This window comes from Electrona antarctica (genome assembly GCF_951216825.1).
Source record: "Electrona antarctica genome assembly, chromosome: 11".
NCBI lineage: Eukaryota > Metazoa > Chordata > Actinopteri > Myctophiformes > Myctophidae > Electrona > Electrona antarctica.
Window position 1 is genome coordinate 44,136,565 of NC_136792.1, and position 22,631 is coordinate 44,159,195.

Genomic DNA, 22,631 nt, shown 5'->3' on the forward strand with positions numbered 1-22,631 from the left:
TGACATCATCAAGATGTGTTTCACCATGTTAATGATTTTTTTCAGACCTCTAGTTCTAGGAAACACAGAATGGGGGGACTTTTTTATTATTTCCACACAACAGCTCTAAGGTATATTAATGACATAGTAAAATGTTGAAAATGAGTGGAATGCCCCTTTAAGTGTAAAATGAAACTTACGGGTCCATTTGGTTTCATTTTACGCTCTCAAGAGTTAAAGGTCTATAAGGGTCCATTTGGTTACCAACTCTCCATCATTTAGCTGGGGAACACCTGGAACCTCCTCAAGGACCACTGGTGGTCTGTGGACCACTGGTTGAGAACCACTGATTTAAATAGATCTACAGTATGCTGTTTGCTTGTCTACAGGTGCTATGTATGTACATTAAACAGATGCTATAGGTTTGACATCTATACTGTGGTATCTGGAACCACAGTTCACATTAATATAGCTTCAATAACTGTGTATAGTAGCCTATAGTGTGACATTATATTGTCTCTCAGCTGGGCCAACACGTCATGACACAGAGCAGGCTAGGAATGTCAGAATAGCCAGTGGCCACTAACTTGATGACCACAAACAAATGGGGGTTGTTTGCCGTACATGTTAGGACAATACTGTGCTTCCTAGCTCTGTGACTTGACCTTTACCTAATATGGACAATGTTGACCACTTTAGACTTCAGGGGGGTGGGAAACCTGAGACCACCTTTGCATCATGTTGTCTTTGTTGTCTTGCTGTATAAAGACCCTACTGAAATGCAGTGTTGTCAAGTAACTTAAGTAATATACTACTTTTCCAGTAATATGTAACTTAACTAGTTACTTTCACATTTTGAGTAATAATATTACATGTTACTTTTTTCCTAAAGTAACATTATTACTATTTTCACAAGCCTTGGTAGAACTGTGGGTTTGAGTGTTTATTTATAATGGTAGACTGGATAGGGGTCAAGTTGCTTTGCAGACTGCTTATCCGCTCTAGATCTAGACTCTAAAGCGGATACGGAAATGATGCACACTCGTCGGTACGTATGTGTGAAGTATCGGATGCAGAAGGGCGGGCCTTAAACCGTCCGGAACACGGAACAACAACCTAAACTAGTGTGTGTAACTTGTTAGACTGCACTGTTAGAGAGAAGAGACGTAAACAAAGTAAGACTTTTGGGGACAAAATACGCAATTACTGGAGGCGAGAGAAAAAAGTAATAAGTAAAGTAATAACTAATAAGTAACTAGTTACCTTTCTCAGGGAGTAATAAGTAGTGTAACTTCATTCCTTTTTTTAAGTAATAAGTAATAAGTAGTATATTACTGTTAAAGTAATATTTTGACAACACTGCTGAAATGTCTTTCTGTGTTAGTGAGAGGCCCACACGCCGTGAGGCGGGTGGGCTAGCTAGGCCCATGGCTGTGATGCTGTTTTGTACTCTCTGAAAATAAAACGGGACTCCGAAACCTTCATTCATCTGCTTGCTTGTGCCTCTTCATCCATCTATCTGTCTGCAGAACTTCTCCGTATTCTTGCCTGAGTATTTAAGTCAAGTCTTTACGTCTGTTTATGAGCTTTATAGAGAGAGAAAAAGCAGTTCTATCTTTGTAGTACGTATACTTCAATACCTCTAGTTGCGTTGTAGCACTTAGTCAAATTTGCCTTACTGTACTATATGGTTCATGTCACTTACTCTGATATTGTACTCTGTGAGTCACTCTGGATACTTTTCAAGTGTAAACATTGGCAGGAATAAACCTTCCAAAACTGTTGCTTTTCAGGACAAAATAACGTGTGTTCCAATGAATCCAGCTGTTGTAATTAGTCAAAAGCAACTTACTTTTCATTGGTTAAATGTTTATAGAACCCTCAGACAGACACTTTCAACCTGGTGTGGTTATTTTCAGCATATCATTATGCAGGATTCTTCAAAAAGATGTACAGTTTTTCATAGTGAATTTAGCAGATCATCAAATACATTCATACATAATCACAGTGTCTTATTGTAGTGTGTTGCATTAAAACTATAGGCTACTCTTGCGGCCCATACCATTAGCCTAGTGGTCCGGGTACCTATAGCTCATAAGTAGCCTGACAGAAGGATGCTACACATATCATATAAAGAACACCGGACAAACGAATATGTTAGACAGATAGTCACCACCCATGCTGGAGAACAGGAGCATCTACTCTCAACAGTAAAGCGTCGCAAACTGGCCTGGTATGGTCATGTCACAAGGCATACCTCGCTGGCAAAGACCATCCTACAGGGGACAGTGGAGGGGAAGCGGAGAAGAGGCAGGCAGAGAAAGGCCTGGATGGACAATATCAAGGAATGGACTGGCTGCAGCTTACAGACCCTGCTGCGCACAGCTGAAGACCGAGAGCGCTGGAGATCCCTGACTGCCCAAGCATCCACCATGACACCCCTACGGCCCCCTAGGCCATGGGATGAGTAAGAGTAAGTAAGAGCACTGCAGGTTCGAGTCCCGTTCCTCTGCTCGGACGGTCTTTGCTGCATGTCTCTCCCCATCTCTCTCCCTGTCCATCTCTATTACAATCTATAAATAAATCCCATGTCTATCCACCTCTGCCTGCCAGCGACAATTTATGCAGATGGGTGATAAATTCAAGGAAAACCCTGAAAGAATTAGTGGAGAAGCATAACAAAATGCAGATCCTTCCGTAAAGCCTCGCGTTTCAAAAGGAACACTGCATTTCAATGTACGAGAAAGGCAACAATAAATCGAGTTGTAAATTGTGTCGGAAAGCTCACATTGATGACCATGATGGTTGTGCATTAATAGTGCAATATGTAATCAACAAATCACACTCGTGTGAAGTGAGGGGTGCTCTTATCATCATACATCATCATACATACATAATCATACATCACATTCCGTGCTCAGCCAATCAAATCATCACAAATGTCATTCCGGCCACTCACTTTTGGCGTCTTCACTTTTCTGCCCTCACTTTTTATCCTCAAATATGTACTTTGCTCAGCCAATCAAATCATCGCTATGGGGTGATCAGCTAATCAAATCATCGTGTTTGTGTTCACACAAACAGACAAAGCTGGGCATAGCGCCCCTCAAAAAAACAGAAGAGCAACTATTCCTCAACTGACTGACAATGTGAAATGAGGACATGATCAAACTGTGTCAGCGAGAACAGTCCATCGACAACTATACGCAAAGAGAGGGAGGATTACAGTGTACAGTGTACTGTATATGAACCTCTCATTACAAAGACACATGTACAGGGTTCTGTGGAGCAAAATGTAGGGTACTGGTCTACAGTCTATGAGCTGAGGAAAAAGATGATAATGGTCAAATGAGTCATACTCTATACCAATGCCATATATTCTCCATAAGTGGGCAAGTGTAATGTGTGGCATGAACCATGAAAAGACAGTACAGGCCAAGGTGCATTGAAGATTTGGAAGATGGATTTTTATGTGATGTATTCCCATGCTTTTTTGTTCTTGCTTAATGTAAGTCGCTCTGGATTAAGAGCGTCTGCTAAATGCCTAAATTGTAAATTGTTAATTTAATGTGTAGGCTATGTTTCCCTCCACTGCATGTGCTCTATTGTGTTCTGTACATTGCTGCAATGCAAATTCCCAGGTTTGAACTTGTGATGGTGGGTGTTTGGAATATCAGTAGCTTTGCCTAAAGCACCCTCTGGTGGAATTTGATTTTACTACATGTACCACGAGTCCTCAGGCTACACCCACAGTATTGATGTTGGCATGTTGCTAATGGTACAACAGAGTACTTTTGTCTCAGTTGCAGCCTGCTGTATGTATGGTCACATCTTGGGGAACAGTCTTTCTATCAGTATGCCTGATGTAACAGTTTGCATGTAAGAAGTAGGCTATATTATTTTGTTTGGTCTGTTGTTGACGCCGTCATTCAAAGGAAAAGAGGCCGCCGTTTTTGAGGGGCGCCAGCCCCTCCTATATCCAGCTTTTAGTTACCGTCCGTCCACAAACAAACATTAAATTCCCATTGACAATGAATGGAGAATTTCACGTCATAGTGTCTGTGTCTGAGCAAATAGACATATAGTATTATGCGTGTCTTAAGTACCAGGTCTTATTACTTAACTTAAGACCTGGAGGCGTGATCAATGCCATTTGGCTATTCTGAGTGGCCAAACAGCATTGACCACGCCTCCAGGTCTTAAGTTAAGTCATAAGACCTGGTACTTAAGACACGCATAATACTGCCCTTAGTGTCTATTTTACGCCATGATGATGTATGATAATAAGAGCGCCCCTCACTTCACACGGGTGTGATTTTTCCTTTATATTTTGACGATGGTTTCTCAGATTGGGTCCGCTGTAACTCAGTTGTCTCCACTGAGGAGTGTAGCTGCAGTGCACTGACTGCCGTGGCATACAAATGGTGTGGTACAACATCTGGTCCGGGGCCCACCAGGGGTCCGAATTGACCCTTACGGGTCTGCAACGATTGAGAGTGTACTGTACAAATGGAACCATTAAAAAAAAACTCTTTGGGACCCCGATCTACACTGTACAATTATTAGTGTTAACTTCACTCTCTCCGAGACTGTACAAATGGAACCAAATTGAACAACAAGGGCTGTATTTTGCGTGTCTTAAGTACCAGGTCTTATTACTTAACTTAAGACATGGATGCGTGATCAATGCCATTTGGCTATTCTGAGTGGCCAAAGAGCATTGACCACGCCTCCAGGTCTTAAGTTAAGTAATAAGACCTGGTACTTAAGACACGCAAAATACAGCCCCAAGGGTCCATTTGCTTTACACACTCAGAGAACCAGTGGTATGAGATGTGTGAACAGACAATATGTGTCAGAGATAGTACGAATATTAGACAATTTAATAGGGGGTTAAAGGTTATGTTTTTTTTTGTCTTTTTCAGTTGTGTTTAGTCTTTAGACCCTTTACACATATATCACATATAAGATACATTTCATGACAGTCCTCATCAAGAGTGATTGTCAGTGGCTAGTGCAGCCGTGTGACTGTGACCCACATCTAAAGCACACTTCACTCTCTGACAACTACACTAATTATAGTCCTGCCATAAAATCAAACGGGGGAGGTTAATAGCGTTCTATTATTATCGCTCCTTCTTCAAAGCCGTAATTCCCTTTTCGAAACCCGAGTTCCATTTTGCGTGTCAACGAACTGAGCGGAATATTATTCCTGTTAGTCAAGGCTTAATGGTTAGCAATTTACTACCTGATGCTTGTGCTGTGTGTCTGACAGCACTGATTGTGATGGATGCACAGCCATGTGACGGTTATGATAAATGCAACCCTGGCTGTGTCATGATTGCACATGGTTTTGATCAGACGTTGTCAGTACTGTACATCAAGGCTTTGAATATGTGATTGTCCTTTTTTTTGTCGGTGCTTTGTCAAAACATGTGTTATCCTGTGTTTCATAAACTACTTTTACAACTATTTCTATATACTACTGTAGGAGAGAAACATCTTTGACTGCTTAAACATTCATGAGATTTTATAGCCTAGAAGATATAGCCTAATAGGCAGGCTATTTAATTCCCTTCCGAGAACAGGGGGAGGGAGAGCTTGTACCGTAGCATGATGAATATCAATTTAGTAAAGTGCATTTTTAATTTTGAAAGCCATTAGTAGGCCTATATCTAATTGAAAAATGAAGCTTGAAATGTAATGAAGTCAAGACGTATAAGAAGAAAAAAAACACACACAAAAAAAGTAACTGTAAGCCAAATTAGTCAAATGAGCTCTATGCCTTCTTACTATATAATCAAGACCCTGAAAGGAGAATGAATTTCAATGTAATGCTTCACCTTTTGGCCTAGATTTCAAAATCAATACAGTAAATGGAAACATATAGTCGGATAACTGCCAGAGCTTGCAGTGCAATGTCATGTGCATGTTCCATGCAGCATGCATCTTGATGTTTGTTTGAAATGTTGCATCCAGATCCTTGGGATTGTGGGTGGGTGGAGGGTGGGATAGGCGATTGAGTTAATACTGTTTAATACTTGCCCCTGGGCTACTGTTACAAAAACCTAAATAAAAAGATTTTGAAAAGAAAGAAATGTTGCATCCAGAAGGGCCTTATTATGCTCAAACCTGTCAATTCAATATTATTATTGAATAATTTATTATCTCTGATAAAATATGTGAAATAGAAAAACAACACAAGCATACAATGTTTTACTTGATGTAAAGCTCTGTTCCTAATGTTTTCCAAATATAGCTGATCATTCATTATTATTTTTTTACATTTTTGCCTATATGATTGAGAATATCCCAAAACAGGGATTCCAGGGTGGAAAGTGGTTTAAAATACAAAGAAACAAAACTCTCCATCTGAACCGACTCAACTGTCTGCAGGACAATTCAGTCCTCCTTCTCCTTCTCCTTTGGGTCCGATTTAAAACGTCTGGGTTTCCGAGGCTAGGTCCGATTTAACGAGGGCTGCAGCCTGGTCAGCTGAGGACAACCAATAGATTGCCAGTATTGTAAGTACATTTTAAGTACTGTACTTTACTTGAGTATTTCCAATTTCCAATACTTTTACTTCTACTCTGCATCTCAGAGCAAACATTGTACTTTTACTCCACTACATTTATTTGAAAACTTTAGTTACTTTGATTATTATTACAAAACATAAATGAACCACTTCAACCCTACAGTATATACATTTTGGCCATCGCGACGCATTGTGAGCTTGTAGATCTGCTATTTTCAAAATATTTTGAAAACTCGAAACGGGTCATTCTGCATAGTGCGTACTTTCTACTTTTGGTACTTTAAGTACATTTTGATGCCAATACTTTTGTACTTTTAAGTAAATATTGAATTCCGGACTTTTACTTTTACTAACAGAGTAGTACGTTATATTATTGATACTTTTACTTAAGTAAAACAATTGAGTATATTTCCACCACTGCAGTGCAAACCATCTGAGCAGCCATCTGCATGGGTGAAGCTTAAACTGCATTCTCCCCGCAGGATTATATTTAAAAAAAAAAAAAAAAAAGACAAAAAAAAAAAATTAGGGACTGTGGTCATGGATGACATCAATCACAGCAATGACATGTTGAAGGACAGCTTGTTCTCATCATGGAGATAAATGCAACAAGAAAGAAGACGATAACACAGAATCGTTGGCCTAGTGATTGGGTTTGTTTAGCTTTGTAAGGGATGATCAATCAATCATGACAACATGATGTCAGGGGAACGTGATCCACCCTCCAGCTACCTGCATTCTGTTGTTTAGACCAGTGGTTTTCAACCAGTGGTCCTTCAGGGGCTTCCATGAGGTGGTCCACATGCAGCTAAATGATGGAGAGTTGGTAACCAAATGGACCCTTATAGATCTTTAACTCTTGAGAGCGTATAATGAGAATTGTACGCTCTCAAGAGTTAAATTGTTCTTCAACATCTGCATTACTTAATTTACAGTCCACACAATTAGAGAATGTAGAAGAATTGTTATTTTGATCAATTTTTCCTGTTATCTTTCCTATATGGTACCAACATCAATACAGCATGGAATTGTGGACAAACTCTTATCCAATGACAACAAAATATTTTGGGTCTGAGGGGCTAGATCTCATCACATTGTGGTCCGTGGCTCAAATGGCAAAGAAATAATGGACATTGATATGAAAAGGGTTGAAAACCACTGGTTTAGACTAGGATAACTATGGTAACTAACTATATACCATATTATGTCAGTCAGGTGATTGATGACAATCCTGTCATTTTGACAATGACATAGTGTCTCTGCACGAAGAGATCCAGTGTTCTTTAATCATGCAGGCCTAAATGCACTAATTAAACCTGATGAACCCTAACCTTAAAATTAAAAAAAACGATACAATTGTAATAAATGGATGTCCTTAAAAAAAGTAGGTAAAAGCTGGTTAAACGAGCACTTTGCACAGCCTTTTCTACTCTATAATTGATGGAGGTTTCAAGCTAATTGTATAGGCTACGTTCTCTTCTTGGAAAGTTAGCAGGCTAAACCATCAATAATAATAATAAAAAGGTTGAAATCGTGTTTGAAATGACCAAACCTGCATACCAATGTTAGTATGGGTAGGCCTATAGGTCTAATATAGGCAGCCGCAAGGCATGTTTCTGAACTGTCTACAGCCCTCATCTTTATTGACCAGTGGTTTTTAACCATTTTCATATCAAGGCCCAATATTTATATGCCATTTGATCCACAGACCACCATTTGATAGCCTCTCAGACCCAAAACTAAAGAATATTTTTTTTGTTATCGTCGACACACAATTCCATGCTGTTGGCAAACATTGATCAAAATAACAATTCTTCTACATTCTCTAATTGTGTTGTAGTATAGGCTACTTCTTGTAAATGAAGTAGCCTAATGCAGATGTTTAACAATAATGTAACTCTTGAGAGTAAAATGTTACACATTTTACACTTTCAAGAGTTAAAGATCCAAGGGGGTTACCTGTTACCAACTCTCCACCATTTAGCCGGACCACTGGTTGAAATCCACTGTCTTCCACTGTCTGAGGACAGGTTGAGAATTGGTGAAATGTACCTTTAAGTGTCAGTCAGTCAATTAAATTGTCACAGGTGCGCGCGAGGGAGGGCGCCTCCTCCACCGTGTCATTCATAATAGCAGAGCTGAGAGCTCCATTTAACAATGCTCCCAGCGCGGCAGGCAGGTTATGCACGCAGCGCTTCCCACAGCAAGCTAATAAGAACAAACAACCGACACGTGACGCGACGGTGACAGTGAGTGACAGCACAGAACGTCTGGGAGGAAGAATTAAGAGCAGCTTATACCGTTTCTTACCACAAAGTGTATAGGCTACTACTGTAGCCTACAGTGGGACAGTGTGGGACAGTGTATTAGCAGGGAAAGGTGCGCGCCACATGGGGAGGGCATGGCCTCTGGCCACGGTGTCATCCCACAGCTGAGGCTGGAGGAGTCAGCAGAGGACGGGTCGTTTAAGAAGAGCATCACCATGCACCCCTCGGACTGTGAGCACGGAGGACACACTCCACCACCACGCGGGAAAACACCTTCCCCTTCCAGTGACAGAAGACCCACTCCTCCTCCACCACCACGCGGGAAAACACCTTCCCCTTCCAGTGACAGAAGACAACCACGGTAAGGTCATTCTGAAATGTATATAGGCCTATTTCTAGTGGTTGTATGGGCCATCTTTTCTATATGCAACAAACCACCTTTTAATAACCTAATTATTGCTATAAAAGTTGCTATAAAAATGTGTGACTAGCCTGCTGATAGAAAAGAGTGTGGAATCAAATGTTACAGGTGCATATATCAATTTGTGTAATAATTTAGTGCAGGGCAGCCTGCCCTCAGTGCCCTGTACTAAATTATTACAGGGGCACCAACCTTGAATGTAGCTTTTCAAAAAAAAGGAAAAAAAAGAAAACAGACATACTCCTTTCCAAACAAGAGCTCTCTTTCATGGTTCAAGGTCTCAATCTAGAGCTACTTAGAAAAGAGAGAAACAATATTGTTTAAAGGCAGCATGTGAAACAAAGTTTTACTTTGGGTTATTTAAAAACATTACAACATAACATTCAAAGAATGCAAATGGAAATATGCGTTTCCGATTTAGATAGACTAGATAGTTTAAGTAGCCTAGGCAGGCCTAAAGTTCAATGGATTGTTCAAAGACTGAGCTTAAATCAGAATGTGCTACTAAAAGTAAGACTAAGTTTCTAAAATACCTTTAGTCTTATTAGAATTACTAAAATTACTAGTTAGGTTTCTGGTTTAGGTTTAGGTTTATTCTAAGTGGGGAACAAATAACCTTTTTTGCATGGTGGGGAACATAGAACCTGGGGAACATAGGTACCACGGAAATGTTTTGATTGGCTGAGAACGGATGTATGATGATATATGATAAGAGCGCCCCTCACTTCACACAAGTGTGATTTTGTTATTACAACAAAAGTATTCGTTTGTAATGATAATAATAATTGCCTGAATGCACCTGCTCCTCAGTTAAAAATAGCTATAAACAATAGAGGGTCTGCGCGTGACATCATCATCATACCCGGAGGTTATGCAGGAACACCTACTGAGTGGCAAAAAAAACTACATCTGGCCTTGACAGCCCATGCATCTAAACAGAAAAGTCCTATCTGATTGCATTAAACAACATTAAACTTTGCCACTCGACACTTTGCCACTCGATTTGCCACTCACGTTATGCATGCACATACATAACCCCCATAGAAAGCAATACATGATTTTTGAGTGGTGCAAACCACTCCAACAACCAGCTTTGTCTGTATCTATATTTGTGTCTATGTATGTGTGTACCTGTACGTGTGTGTACCTGTACGTGGGACCCAAAAAAATGAGCATGGTTACTATGGTCACTGACATTACGTCAGACCACAGCTGATCAGGCTATATAAGACCTTGCACCACTCAGTTCACACGGGTGTGATTTTTTTAAAACACTCATCTTTTAGTTATTATCATTACAAACTAATAATAAATGAACCCTTGTTGTAAAAAAAAAAACCAACCTAAGTTTTATATATACTGTATATATAGCACCAATGGACGTTCCCCTATGTTTACGGGCCAAATAAGCGCTTTTATTTCCATTTTGACTGTATACTTGGCATAATGAGTAGTCTGTAAGGGTGCCTTTACTACTGGTCCTGCCTTGTGTTGATGACAGCTGTGCCTCATATGATACATTGATACCTTATCTCATCTGAAAATCTTACAGTTTAGGACCACTTTACCTTTTTTACCAAAATAAATTGTATATATATATTTTTGAGTCGTGCAAACCACTCCAACAACTGGCTTTGTACCCGTGTTTGTTCGTACCAAAAAAACGAGCATGGTTGCTATGGTTAGTTAGTACCCGTGTGTGTGTGTGTTTGTGTACCTGTCCCTCAAAAGAATGAGCATGGTTACTATGGTCACTGACATTACGTCAGACCACAGCTGATCAGTCTATATAAGACCTTGCACCACTCAGTTCACACAGGTGTGATTTTTTTTTAAGTCAATGGCCAATTCAGGGCCCACTGAAAGTAATCTATTTGTGGTGGAGCAAAAATCCATCAATATTAATGCTATACAAAATAGGTAAATACAAATGTATGTCCTTGACTCCTTGTATGTCTGACTTGCTATTGCAATGCCATTTCTGCAGAGTCTACAGACAGTAGGGTTGCAGAGGCAATTCCAAAGGAAACCATAGCTAGCTGGATAGTTCTTTGCCATTAACATTATACCATCCAGCTGGCTGAAATGGGAGGGAGGGGGGTTTAAATATAGATTTAGTATACAACCAACCATAAAGAAATCCTCTTTATGCTAGGATAATTAAATAACAAATGCAATTATGTTCATGTGCAATGCATGTTGTTTAAAATAGTCTATATAAGTCTTCAGTGTGGGACGTCTGTGTGTTATATGATATCCATAACCTGGAGACATAATAGGGCATAAACCTTTAAATAAACCCTGTGGTACTGTATGCGTTCAACAGCGCAGTGATCACCGGACCAATATGTAAACTAATGTAATATTCTTGGAGCATAGCGTGTATCCTCAAAGTTAAAAGCCTTATCGCTTCCCGCTGCGGTCTCATTCGACAGCTATTATAGGGCTCTTAACTTGCGATGGAAAATGTGATGATTCATTAGCCTTTGTGAAAGTTTTAAGTTACGATGGCACAGCACAACATGATTGCATTACGAGGAGGAACGCGCCACCCGCATGCTAAGTAGAATGTGAGAAATGTCAGCCAGGACAGTTTTGGATCTAAGTGGGGCTTTGTTTCAATATGAAACAGCCTGGGACGGTTATTCTAAATGTGAAAGTGGGGAGCAATGCATGCCACATTTACTCTTGACGCATTCCCACTTGCATATTATGTATACGTACATTCTGAGAAAAGTTTTCTTGGGGAAATTGCTTGATGGTGACCAACGCTATACCCACATATCTTTGTTCCTCTGATAATCATGATATGGCAAAGGAAGTCAGGAACTCACTTCATTTCCAGGTAACCAGCCAATATTATTTTCATTCTGTATCTCACTTCACTGACGCTTGCTTGGAGCGTTGCCAATTTACATTGCACCCCAAAATGCCACAGAAAGACAACGGAAGGGGAAAGAATGTCAACGTGAGTGGCATTTCTTGAGAGTCCAATAATCCTGCACACATTGCTATTATAATTTAATTATTATGAATTGGATTTTATTGTGCGGCAGAAGTCGGTCGAAGAATGCTTTTGTGTGTGACCTTTACCCCAGAGTAATTTCGCTTGTCACTAAACCCTATTTAATAGATGGATATCTAATACTCCCCCGGTGGCACCAGCAGGGATGAGCGTGCCCTTGGGATGTTGAATCGGTGGCATTGTTTATTAGCCGAGTCGATGTAGGCTGAAGGACATTGTCAGCTCCGCGGAGAGGAGAGGAGAGCGACCGGCTGTCACTTGTCAGGTGTCATGAGCTCCTCTCTAATGGCTATAATTTGAGGTTTCAAGTTATTATGGTGCCGGTCCCTCAGGCTTGACAGGATAATAGTACTAAAAATGGCAGCGCTGTCCTGACTTCCTTTTTGGCCTACTGTGCATTCTTAGATTTGCTCCAGAAGTGTACTAGTTTATACCATGGTTTCCAAACGGTGTGCCGTTCGAGGTACACCGGTTGTGCCGTTAGACAAGTCCAGGTCAGGTGGTGTGCCTTGGGATTCCCCACATTCTTTATTTTTTTATTTTTTTTGTGGCTTTCGCCTTTATTTTATATTTTTTATGGAGGGACAGACAGTAGGCTGACAGGAAATGGGGAGAGAGATGGGGGGAAGACATGCAGTAAAGGCCGTCGGGATCGGCAGTCGAACCCGCGGCACACTGCCAGACTGGATTACCAGCCAAGGTGCCTGGACCATTGAGCCATGGCCCAGGCCCATCCCCACATTATTATTATTATATACACGTACCATCTCAGTGGCCTTGTGGTTGGAGGGTTTGCCCTATAAGATTGGGAATTTCCAGCCGAGTCATACAAAAAGGCTCTAAAAATTGTACCTCCCTCCTTGTGTAAACACAAACATTGATGATGAAGGTGAGGAGTCAAATTGTGATTGGCCGGAGTGCACATGGTACAGTATGCTTAAAGGGCCACATCTATATCAAGAGTGCGTTTCCATAGAGTTTAGAGCATAGGTGTGAGAGCAGTAGGTGTGAGAACTAATCCTTAAATAAAAATCACACCTTTGTGAACTGAGCGGTACAGGCTGCTCAACAACACAGCTGGCTGGCTGCAGTTATATAGTGTGAATGGCCCTTTAGGCTGCTCAACAGTGCCACTTTATGTTACCCAGCGGTATTGCAGCTGTCGGACAGACGGACAGACAGACATACACTCAGACTCAGACGCTATAGTCTAACCAAGTAGTGAACAAGAACCTCACACAAACCTTTAGCCAAAATTCATATATTTACTGACTGGGGCGGCGGCGGTGGCTCAGGGTGGCTGGATGGTAACCGCAAGGTTGCTAGTTCGAACCAGGGCTCCCCCAGAGTTAGTGTCGAAGTGTCCTTGAGCAAGACACTGAACTCCTAATTGCTCCTGATGTGCTGGTTGGTGCCTTGCATGGTTTCCGCCGCCATCGGTGTATATGAATGTGTGTGTGAATGGGTGAATGTAATGCACAATCTATGTAAAACCTGTAGGTAGGCTACAGTACAGTACTGTTACTGCTTGCAAGAATGTGATGCTATTAAATTGAAGTTCACTTAGCCTGCTTACAGTATATCATTCCCTTAAATAGTGCTTGTACTTGGAACTGTTTGGCCGCCGTGCCAATTCTTATAAACATTATAAACATTTTAGTTCATTAGTTGAAGTAGGTGCAACTCTCAAATGGTTTGAATTTGTGTGAGAAAACTGTAGTAGCCGAGGCTTGTGAAGTTGCAGGGATGTGTTCGTTTTAAATTGATGCAAGTCAAGCTTTGATGGGTTATTATTGGGGGCGGCGGTGGCTCAGGGGTAGAGTTAAGGTCGCCAGTTCGAACCCGGGCTCCCCCAGAGTTGGTGTCGAAGTGTCCTTGAGCAAGACACTGAACCCCTAATTGCTCCTGATGTGCAGGTTGGTACCTTGCATGGTTTCCGCTGCCATCAGTGTATGAATGTGTGTGTGAATGGCTGAATGTAATGCACAATCTATGTAAAGCGCCTTGGAAAAAGGCGCTATATAAATGCATCATTTATTTTATCATTTATTATATCGCACTGTACAGTGTGTGCGTGTGCCGTGTGCAAAGACCTGGCTACCACACTGCTCCGGGCAGCGCACCCCCCGCGCCTCCGCCTCCCAGTTCTTCTGCCCCTTCATAATTATGGTTGTCACGTTTTCCTTTTACTTTATACCTGATGTAAAGTCTTAGTGCTTTATCTGGTTTTATCCTCGTAGCTGGTTTTGTAATTGTATTGACCTATTTACAAATGTCAAATCAAGCTTGCTTGTTAAATGTAGGCTATATAATTAATTGTACAATCCTATGCGGTAGGCTATATTAAATGTCTGTAGTTAGGAATGCCTGTAGTACATAGTCTATTTATCCACGGGATTCAGCGTTTTAGCCAAAGCGATTATTTAAGCATAATAACAATATAATTTGAAAATGTATAGATCTCTCTTCAACAAATGGGAATTGTTTCCACCAGGCCGAAGGCATGGGGAGAGAGTATGTTTTGCACTCCGTCTGTCTGTCTGTGTGTGTGTGTGTGTGTGTGTGTGTGGTGTGTGGTGTGTGTGTGTCCGTCCGTCTGTTACCAGCTAATCTCCGGCACCGTTAACCCGGTCGATGCCAAACTTTGCCAAACACTCCCTAGATGCCAACGATGAACCTCTGCCCCAAATTTTCCAGAACGGTCTGTTATAGCGCCACCAGGAGGCCGACTTTTGTAAAACACATTTTGTGATATGACTCCTCCATATTTTGTCCAAAAATCCTGCAAATCGTTACACAGTATCTCTATAGTCATGTGCTCAACACAGATCTGTCCGATATTTCAGATTCCATCCTGATTGGCTAACATTGGCTTTCAAAGTTTACAGGATTGGCCTGTTTTGAACAAAAAGCCTCAAATCATGAACGCAGCGTGCAATTTACGTGAAATCTTTCACAGACTTACTTTCCTACTAGGCTGAGGAATATATCCCACCCTTTTCACATTGGCCTGTTATAGCGCCACCAACAGGTGGATTTTTGCAAAACACATTTTTGGAACAAAATGCCTCAAATCATCCAATTGCATTTGCCATCCAAGGCATAAGAAAAAACGGTACCCTTTTCACATTGGCTTATTATAGCGCCACCAGGAGGCCACAACTTGACCTGCCCTGGTGGAGACCTGTGCCCCGAGGGGCACTTTTTCTAGTTCCAATTGCGGTCCTCATAATTCAGTGTTTTAGGCAAAGCGATCGATCGTGCACTCTGCCCCCCCGGTATTGACCACCAGTGTGTGCGCATGACTGTTGTCACTGTTGTCACTCTCTTGGGCTGAGCAATTTCTGTCTTTTACTGCCTGTTGATTTAAAATGGTCTCAGGGAAAGGAAATACTAATAAAGGAGGAATTTGGACACTGCTTCCTAGGGAGACATTCTTTAGATTAGAATGAACAGTCAGTCACAAGTTGATGTAAGTATTTATAATCCTGTATACAACCACCGAAACTATTCTGCCACAAAAATGCATATTGGGTATTCGGTTTGGTTGATTTTAGAGCCAAAACCGAATAGTCAAAGAACCGGGGTTACCTTTCTTAACCTACTGTTTTGTTGTGCTGACGATATATATATATATATATATATATATATAAAATATGAATCATATTCGGCTATTCGGTTTTCGGCCAACTGTTTCCTATATTTGGTATTCGGTTTCGGCCAAGAATTTCCCATTCGCATCCCTATTGAGTGATTGGGATGAGTATATGATTACAGAACAATCCATAAGCTATGTCAAGCACATGTATTATTTTACTTTCACAAACATGATATTGTTTTTATGTGCTGATGAGGCAAATTATACTTTCCCGACAGGCCTAGCTAAACATCAACGTCCTGGTGGTTTTCTCACAAAATCTGCTGCTGTTTTCTTTTTTTAAATGTTAATCCTTTCCCTCTTGTGGAATATGCTTGATTGTGCCAGTCGTTGCTATGCGATTTTGCAAGCGGCGGTAACTTGGTAATTTAGTGGCTATGGCCGTTTTTAGCCCAAATGGTGTTTTTTTTTTTGCAAAACTAATGCTTGGAATGGATTCAGAATCATGAAAACCCCCTAGTTTGACACATTACATGCTTCGTGATTGGCCGGAGTGCACATGGTACAGTATGCTTAAAGGGCCACATCTATATCAAGAGTGCGTTTCCATAGAGTTTAGAGCATAGGTGTGAGAGCAGTAGGTGTGAGAACTAATCCTTAAATAAAAATCACACCTTTGTGAACTGAGCGGTACAGGCTGCTCAACAACACAGCTGGCTGGCTGCAGTTATATAGTGTGAATGGCCCTTTAGGCTGCTCAACAGTGCCACTTTATGTTACCCAGCGGTATTGCAGCTGTCGGACAGACGGACAGACAGACATACACTCAGACTCAGACGCTATAGTCTAACCAAGTAGTGAACAAGAACCTCACACAAACCTTTAGCCAAAATTCATATATTTACTGACTGGGGCGGCGGCGGTGGCTCAGGGTGGCTGGATGGTAACCGCAAGGTTGCTAGTTCGAACCAGGGCTCCCCCAGAGTTAGTGTCGAAGTGTCCTTGAGCAAGACACTGAACTCCTAATTGCTCCTGATGTGCTGGTTGGTGCCTTGCATGGTTTCCGCCGCCATCGGTGTATATGAATGTGTGTGTGAATGGGTGAATGTAATGCACAATCTATGTAAAACCTGTAGGTAGGCTACAGTACAGTACTGTTACTGCTTGCAAGAATGTGATGCTATTAAATTGAAGTTCACTTAGCCTGCTTACAGTATATCATTCCCTTAAATAGTGCTTGTACTTGGAACTGTTTGGCCGCCGTGCCAATTCTTATAAACATTATAAACATTTTAGTTCATTAGTTGAAGTAGGTGCAACTCTCAAATGGTTTGAATTTGTGTGAGAAAACTGTAGTAGCCGAGGCTTGTGAAGTTGCAGGGATGTGTTCGTTTTAAATTGATGCAAGTCAAGCTTTGATGGGTTATTATTGGGGGCGGCGGTGGCTCAGGGGTAGAGTTAAGGTCGCCAGTTCGAACCCGGGCTCCCCCAGAGTTGGTGTCGAAGTGTCCTTGAGCAAGACACTGAACCCCTAATTGCTCCTGATGTGCAGGTTGGTACCTTGCATGGTTTCCGCTGCCATCAGTGTATGAATGTGTGTGTGAATGGCTGAATGTAATGCACAATCTATGTAAAGCGCCTTGGAAAAAGGCGCTATATAAATGCATCATTTATTTTATCATTTATTATATCGCACTGTACAGTGTGTGCGTGTGCCGTGTGCAAAGACCTGGCTACCACACTGCTCCGGGCAGCGCACCCCCCGCGCCTCCGCCTCCCAGTTCTTCTGCCCCTTCATAATTATGGTTGTCACGTTTTCCTTTTACTTTATACCTGATGTAAAGTCTTAGTGCTTTATCTGGTTTTATCCTCGTAGCTGGTTTTGTAATTGTATTGACCTATTTACAAATGTCAAATCAAGCTTGCTTGTTAAATGTAGGCTATATAATTAATTGTACAATCCTATGCGGTAGGCTATATTAAATGTCTGTAGTTAGGAATGCCTGTAGTACATAGTCTATTTATCCACGGGATTCAGCGTTTTAGCCAAAGCGATTATTTAAGCATAATAACAATATAATTTGAAAATGTATAGATCTCTCTTCAACAAATGGGAATTGTTTCCACCAGGCCGAAGGCATGGGGAGAGAGTATGTTTTGCACTCCGTCTGTCTGTCTGTGTGTGTGTGTGTGTGTGTGTGTGTGGTGTGTGGTGTGTGTGTGTCCGTCCGTCTGTTACCAGCTAATCTCCGGCACCGTTAACCCGGTCGATGCCAAACTTTGCCAAACACTCCCTAGATGCCAACGATGAACCTCTGCCCCAAATTTTCCAGAACGGTCTGTTATAGCGCCACCAGGAGGCCGACTTTTGTAAAACACATTTTGTGATATGACTCCTCCATATTTTGTCCAAAAATCCTGCAAATCGTTACACAGTATCTCTATAGTCATGTGCTCAACACAGATCTGTCCGATATTTCAGATTCCATCCTGATTGGCTAACATTGGCTTTCAAAGTTTACAGGATTGGCCTGTTTTGAACAAAAAGCCTCAAATCATGAACGCAGCGTGCAATTTACGTGAAATCTTTCACAGACTTACTTTCCTACTAGGCTGAGGAATATATCCCACCCTTTTCACATTGGCCTGTTATAGCGCCACCAACAGGTGGATTTTTGCAAAACACATTTTTGGAACAAAATGCCTCAAATCATCCAATTGCATTTGCCATCCAAGGCATAAGAAAAAACGGTACCCTTTTCACATTGGCTTATTATAGCGCCACCAGGAGGCCACAACTTGACCTGCCCTGGTGGAGACCTGTGCCCCGAGGGGCACTTTTTCTAGTTCCAATTGCGGTCCTCATAATTCAGTGTTTTAGGCAAAGCGATCGATCGTGCACTCTGCCCCCCCGGTATTGACCACCAGTGTGTGCGCATGACTGTTGTCACTGTTGTCACTCTCTTGGGCTGAGCAATTTCTGTCTTTTACTGCCTGTTGATTTAAAATGGTCTCAGGGAAAGGAAATACTAATAAAGGAGGAATTTGGACACTGCTTCCTAGGGAGACATTCTTTAGATTAGAATGAACAGTCAGTCACAAGTTGATGTAAGTATTTATAATCCTGTATACAACCACCGAAACTATTCTGCCACAAAAATGCATATTGGGTATTCGGTTTGGTTGATTTTAGAGCCAAAACCGAATAGTCAAAGAACCGGGGTTACCTTTCTTAACCTACTGTTTTGTTGTGCTGACGATATATATATATATATATATATATATATATATAAAATATGAATCATATTCGGCTATTCGGTTTTCGGCCAACTGTTTCCTATATTTGGTATTCGGTTTCGGCCAAGAATTTCCCATTCGCATCCCTATTGAGTGATTGGGATGAGTATATGATTACAGAACAATCCATAAGCTATGTCAAGCACATGTATTATTTTACTTTCACAAACATGATATTGTTTTTATGTGCTGATGAGGCAAATTATACTTTCCCGACAGGCCTAGCTAAACATCAACGTCCTGGTGGTTTTCTCACAAAATCTGCTGCTGTTTTCTTTTTTTAAATGTTAATCCTTTCCCTCTTGTGGAATATGCTTGATTGTGCCAGTCGTTGCTATGCGATTTTGCAAGCGGCGGTAACTTGGTAATTTAGTGGCTATGGCCGTTTTTAGCCCAAATGGTGTTTTTTTTTTTGCAAAACTAATGCTTGGAATGGATTCAGAATCATGAAAACCCCCTAGTTTGACACATTACATGCTTCTTAAAGCATAATTAAAATTAGATTTATTTTGCCTTAATGGTACTCCAACTTTCAACCCCTGAATTTACCATGATCCAAAATTTCTATAATTCTCCATTTTTAATATGTTATTTGGATGACCCTAAGGATCATAAAAAAACCTTGAACGATTACTATTGCAATTTATTTTGGGTCAGGCCCTTTTTTCCCCGCTTAGATTCACTGGCCTACTGCTCCAGTGTGGTATTTGCCCTCATTCTGAAATAAGCCTTGTATTGTATATGCCACATTCAGACACATAGTATGCATGTGGGGCACATTTCCATTCCAATGCATGCAGAAGGGTGACTGACTGCTCCAGATCCCTAAAATGGAGTCATTTCCAGCTCTGTGGCTGATGGCTACATCCTCCTGTCACAGAGCCCAGCAAGGCTCCATGTCAGTGTGTTTACATGGCTACTGATGAGGAGCTCTGTTGAAGCCATGGAGGAGGCAGAACCCTGCTGTTGGTGGTGGAGGGGTCCATATTTTGTTCTTTATCCCCGTGAAATCTAGTGCACCGCCCCTCTGATTATTCACAGCCGTCCTGAGATCAAAGGCATTCGACGTGGCACACTTTAAATCCTTTCTAACCCATTCGGCCTGACGTAGAAATTCAAAAAAAAAGTTTTCTAAATCATGACAATTTTCTGAAAGATTTGAGGCACATTTTAACGATTTTTCAAAAATAGCAGACCTCGAGCGGCGCGCTATGAGCTTGTAGATCTGCTATTTTTCAATAGCTAAATTATAACATAATGTATGTAACCACCAAAAGGGGTTCCCGCTCAAAATGGGCTAAGGAAGGAGGGCCTCATCTTCCTGCTTCTGCTTTAAACAGATACAGTGCCATAATATTATATTATGTGAGTATATCTGCTGCCAATAGGGAGGGAAGAAATCTGTCCATGACTTCATGGAAATTATTTTATGAAACCGAATAAAGTTAGAAAAGGGATTTTACCTCCTAATTAGGTTCACTTTGTTGGACTGGGAACAAATTAGGGACAACTAATGTACTGTACTGTACTGTACTGTACTGTACTGTACTGTACTGTACTGTACTGTACTGTTCAAATTTTGGCCTCAAAGTACTATGATAATAATGGGTATTGCACTAAGAAATCTGACAATCTGGGTACTGATGAAGACTTCCTTGGCGTTTTATATTGCGGTTGGGGACGAGGTAGCTGTTTATATGTCTGTGTTTTGTTTAAAAAGTCCTTTTTCACACCTACTGGGACAGGTGCATAGGAGCAGTCAGTTAATGCACAAGACAGAAAAAATAAATCACACTTGTGTGAGGTGAGCGGCGCTCTTATCATTATACATCATCATACATCACATTCCATGCTAGCCAATCAGCTGAGCACATTCCGTGCTCAAACGGACAGACAGACAGACAGACAGACAGACAGACAGACAGACAGACAGACAGACAGACAGACAGACAGACAGACACACACACACACACACAAAGCTGTGCATAGGATAGTCTCAGTGATTCATCCAAAGGCATTCAGCATGCAGTGGCAGAGCTAGAGCAATCTATCTAATCAGACAGGCTGCATACTCATTAAGTCCCTCTGCCAAATTAATTAGATTCAAATTATACAAACAACGAAAGCTGAACAATTTGCAGCATTGTGTTGCCGTTGGAGGACCGGCTGCTCTCGGCCCTGTTGACGAAGCGCATCCAGAAGAGATTATTAGTGCAGAGCTGGTTATTGGATCACGAGCCATTACAGTTCGGCCACATTACCGTCCGGTGTGCCATATGTCATGGTGGACGTGTGGCTTGTTGTTTCCAGTATGTGGAAAAACAGGCAGCTTTTTCCTACAATTTTTAAGTCGTGAACATTTACATAAACGTTCAAAGAATCGAAAAATACAATTATGTTGATTTTATGTTGATGGAAATGTTTAATTCAGGTTAAAGGAGAATTTCGTGCTAGAAGGCTTTCTCACCTTTAGTTGCAGTTGTTTAGTCCCCCAAAAAGTGGTCCAGATGTACTGGAAACACATTATGAAGGCGTTGAGTCTATTTGTATGTGTCTACTCACCTCATTCTCCTCCTCATTGCTGTCTCTCACATATATAAAAGAGGGAAGCATGCACAACTCCATTGTCTCAGTGACAGTCTCTTGGAACATTTTACCGGGTGCACGGTCAGGAAACACTTTCAAAGAAGGAGAATACCAGCACTCACGGAGTCCTTTAAGGCACTTTATTGTCTCATCTTTAACAGGGAAAGGTAAGCTGCGCGCAGCAAACACAACGAACGCGTTTCGGGCCAAGGGCCTTCGTCAGCGTTGAAAATGTTGTAAACAAGGCAAAGTGTCACATTTATACTGTCCGACATCATCCCCTGTCCGGGTTGATACAACCAACGACCAGCTAAACCCATTAAATAGAATAAGTATGCTGCAAGCAGCACCACAACATAAGTGCAAACATAATAGACAGTCTCACATAGACATGCACGCACGCAACACACAATCAAACAAACAAGCACACACACCGGGGCAAAAACATGATCTCCAAACCTGCCTTTAGGCTGTCTGAGATAATGAGATACTACACCACATAGGCACCATGTGTAACAACATCAACATGGTGAACATACTGTGCTTTCCACACATTATTTATTCAGCATTTGAGCTACGGATCATCATTTGATGAGATTTAGCCTCGCAGACCCCAAACGAAATAATATTTTCTTATCGTTGGATAAGATTTTGTCCACAATACCATTCTGTATTGATGTGGTACCATTATTAGGAGAGATAACAGGCAAACGTTGATCAAAATAACAATTATTCTGTAGACCTCTTGTAATCTAAGTAATGCAGATGTTTAACAAAGATATAATTCTTCAGAGTGTAAAATTGAATGAATTATTATGTATCTATTGAAAATGTGTCCATTTTCAATAGATACATTTAAAACCACACTAATAATAATAAGACCTGAAAACTGTGATCACATTTCCCCAACATGCTTTGCATAT

The 22,631-nt window shown here is 41.2% G+C and overlaps 1 protein-coding gene across 1 annotated transcript in view; it reads left to right on the forward strand.

Annotated features, from left to right (window-relative positions):
- Positions 1-8,863: 8,863 nt before the first annotated feature.
- gramd1bb (GRAM domain containing 1Bb) overlaps positions 8,864-22,631 on the forward strand; it is a 248,021-nt gene continuing 234,253 nt past the window's right edge. Inside the window, exon 1 of the mRNA XM_079514347.1 lies at positions 8,864-9,142. The gene's annotated coding sequence lies outside the window, so the exon portion shown is untranslated. The remainder of the gene's footprint in view (positions 9,143-22,631) is intronic.